Source organism: Mus caroli, unplaced genomic scaffold (genome assembly GCF_978045245.1).
Source record: "Mus caroli unplaced genomic scaffold, Mus_caroli_1 scaffold_10, whole genome shotgun sequence".
Taxonomy (NCBI): domain Eukaryota; kingdom Metazoa; phylum Chordata; class Mammalia; order Rodentia; family Muridae; genus Mus; species Mus caroli.
The window spans coordinates 6,600,236-6,603,921 of record NW_028227265.1 but is presented as its reverse complement, the minus strand read 5'-3'; the positions used below and the strand labels follow the sequence as shown (position 1 = coordinate 6,603,921).

The following is a 3,686-nucleotide window of genomic DNA, read 5'->3' as shown; positions in this document are numbered from 1 at the left end:
GACAGGTGTCTTAGAAGTTGATTTAGGCGTAGTGGTGATGACCTGCTGGTGAGCGGTCTCAGGACCCTGCCAAGCAGGTGAAGGAACAGCTGAGCCTACGTCTCTTAAACCTCAAGTCTCCATAGTGCAGTCTGCTGCCGATGGGGGGGGGGGGAGCAGGAGCGGGTGGAAAAAGAAAAGGTAGGGGATTAGGTCATCTAGCTTCCTGTCCTGGCCACCATCGGAGAACAGCAGCCATGGTCCTGCGCTACCCCGTGGCCGTGGGCCTCAACAAGGGCCACGAGGTGACGAGGAATGTCAGCAAGCCGAGACACAGCCTGTGCTGCAGGCGCCTCACCAAGCACACCAAGTTCGTACGCGAGGGACGAGATCCCGGAGGTGAGCAGCTTCGCACCCTATGTGCGGCGCACCGTGGAGTTGTTCAAAGTGTCCCAGGACAAGCATGCACTCAAGTTCATCAAGAAGAGGGCGGGCACGCACATCTGTGCCGAGCGAAAATGGGAGGAGCTGAGCAGCATGCTGGCAGCCACGAGGAAGGCGGTGGCCAAGGATTGATTTTTTTTAAAAAAAGGATTAGGTAATCTAAAATTTCATTGGTGGGTCCTGAGGGTCAGTGGCCTGCATTCCTGTCATGAATGTTTAACCATAGGATCAGATAGAGCTGCCCAGCACAGGTGGCCCATTCCGAGATAAGATATTTCCCCATGTTTGCGGTTATCCCCGGGCTGTTCTTTGAGAGGGGGTTTATGGTCTTGTTCTGGATTTTACGGTCTGTTCCTGGAGCTGGCACCTTATAGCCTTTTTTCGAAATCAGGCCTGGTCCTTAAATGGAGACAAATGGAGTTTATGCTGTCCTTCCAAAGAGGTTGAGGCAATTGGTGATGGGTGAAATTCCAGAGGAGAGCACAGAGACGGCCTAAACAAGGTGGAGAGAAGGTGGCTGACTGGAGAGGTAGCTGGGATGTGCAGCCAGGAGGCAGAATCAGCCACCCATGCATGAGTCTGAAAGGGGGATGGGGGTTGGAGGAGAGACAATGGCAGGAGTTTTATCCAATCTACATGGAGGTCTCCTGGAGACAGGGTTTCTCTGTGCAGCCATGGCTGTCCTAGAACTCATTCTGTAGACTAGAGCCTTGAACTCACAGAGATCCACCTGCCTCTGCCTCCCAAATTCTGGGATTAAAGGTAAGGGTCACCCCACCCCACCCCCCTGCCCTACATGGAGCTCCTGAGAGAGCGTGATACGGATGTTTTTAAGAGAGAGCAACTGGCTTATTGAACCTTACCTGGGGACGGGATGACAGGGAACAAGGAAATGCTATGCTATACTAAGGATTTAAGATTTAAGCTAAAGATTTGAGAGGTAAATTTGAGGCCTCTGTCTGATTGAAGGGAGGTGGGATCTCTGAAGCAGGATGACCTCCCTGGGAAGACTGGAGACTACCTGTGACCTCAGAGGTGGGGAAAGCCTCCACCCACTCTGAAAATGTGTGTACCGAAGCTAAAAGGCGTTTGAAATGTCCAATGGTGGGCACATGGGTGAAGGCCAGCCATGGGCCATCTCAGGGAGGAATCTCCCAGCTTAAAGAGCGGATAAAGGAAGACCCCTGTGCCTGGGGTGGGATTAGAAGTTTAACAAATTTTATAAGAAATAGCGATAGGTCCCTGCGGGTCGGCTGTAAATAGATTTTATTTTTTTTAAACATAACCATTTTTAAAAGAATTATTAATAAGATTTATTTATAAATAAGATTTGTTTATTTATTTTATGTATATGAGTATGTTGTCGCTGTCTTCAGACACACCAGATGATGCCATCGAATCCCATTACAGGTGGTTGTGAGCCACTATGTGGTTGCTGGGATTTGAACTCAGGACCTCTGGAAGAACAGCCAGTGCTCTTAACTGCTGAGCCATCTCTCCAGCCCGTAAATAGATTTTAAATGAGGTGGAGGATAGGTGCAGATAAGATAAATTTTGCCTAGCATCTGGGGATAATGATTAAAATCTGGGTTATAACATGAAACTTCCTTGTGGCCTGCGAGTAGGATCCTGACCTCTGGAAGCTTTGACTTCAGATACCTGGACAGCTTGGTTATCCCCTCGGAGACAATGGAACTGTCTGCTGGGTGCGCTTGACAGCGGGCGATTCTTACAGCCATGGCAGGCACAAGGCCTTTAGCATGGCCACATTTGGTTTGAATTGGTTATTGTCTTCCCTTTGTCCTTAAGTCCAAAATCCCTCCAGGTGGCTGTGTGTGACAGGAGAGTATGGAAGGTATTTTTAAAGTCTGTAGAAAGGTTTAGGGATTGTCCCTTTGCTAATCCAAAGGCCTGGGTAAGAACCATTAGTTCACCACGTTGGTTTGTGTTTCGGGCTGGAAGAGCTGGCACCTCAACCACCTTGCTGTTCAAAACAGTGGCATAGCCTGCCTTTCAGACTCCTGCGTGCCAGAAGGGGCTGCCCTCTGTGTACCAAGTGTGAGTATCCTGAAGTAGTACTCTCTTGTGTGTGTGTGTGGGGGGGGTATTTCTAGGGTCTTCATGCAGCAGTGAGATGAGGAATATCTGAGATTGATTGGAAAAGGAGATTTGAAATGTCGAGAGGTGGGCATGGCTGGAAGGCAAGTGTAATGTTCTCTCCCAGTGCTTCCTGAAGGGACAAACTCAGGCAGTGGTACTGTTTGGAGACCCTCAGATGTCAGGGGATAGGCCGGTGGTGTGGGAGAGGACAGTGATAGGCTACCTGGAGGCTAACTGTTTGGATTTGCATATAAGAAGTCTGGCTGTGGCCAGAGCACACAGGCAGGGTGTCCATCCTTGGATAGTATGGTCCAGTTGGTTCCCATAAGTATGCAACAGGAGCAAAGAAGGTACTAGTTGGCAACCCAGGACCCCGAGGGGATGTCCCTTCCTCTCTGTGACAGAGAGAAGAGACAAGTCAAATCTGAAAGGTGTAGGCTTGGGTCCTGGAGGAGGGCCTGCTGAAGCTTACACAAGGGTTTAGGAATGGGGCAAGCACGGGTATATGTAAGGGGTTAGGGCCACCTCATATAGGGAGTGAGCGTAGGAAGAGGGGAGGCAGGAGTGAGGAAGCAGTCATCCCCAGTGACTACAAGTGACTGAATGAAATGTTTTCTATCTAGGACAGTGGCCTTGTAGCTGGTGCAGATCAGTAACCTGAGGAGCAGTCAGCTGGACCTCAGAGGGTGAATTCTATATCCCTGGTCAGGCAGAAGGGTTAATAAAGTAGAGGTGTCAGCCTGGCTAATTTTCAGGGACAGACTACAAAAGAGAAATTCATCTGCATATTGTATAAGCTTGGGTTTAGGCAGAGACAAAGAGAGTAAATCAGAGGCCAGAGCCTGGCCAAGTAAATGTAGGCTGTCCCCAAACCCCTGGGGTAGGACTGGCCAAGTGAGTTGGGTAGGATGGTGGGTGTCCATGTCAGTCAAGTAAAGGCAAAGATATCTTGTGACTGGGGTTGAGAAGAACTGAAAAAAGGCAACCTAAGGTCTACAGGAAATGGGGGCCCCTACGGGGACTGTGGAGAGGAGAATAGAGGGTTCGTGTACTGCAGGGTGGAGAGGGACCACTGCAGAGTTGCCAGGTCAGAGATCCTGAGCCAAGCTGTCGGTGCTATTGAGCTTTTAACTGCGAGTGAGAGGGGGCTAAAGTGAGAAGAC

At 49.9% G+C, this 3,686-nt stretch overlaps 1 pseudogene; it reads left to right on the top strand.

Moving 5' to 3' along the window:
• Nucleotides 1-236: 236 nt before the first annotated feature.
• Nucleotides 237-555, top strand: LOC110300919 (large ribosomal subunit protein eL36 pseudogene; annotated as a pseudogene).
• The last annotated feature ends 3,131 nt before the right edge of the window (nucleotides 556-3,686 follow it).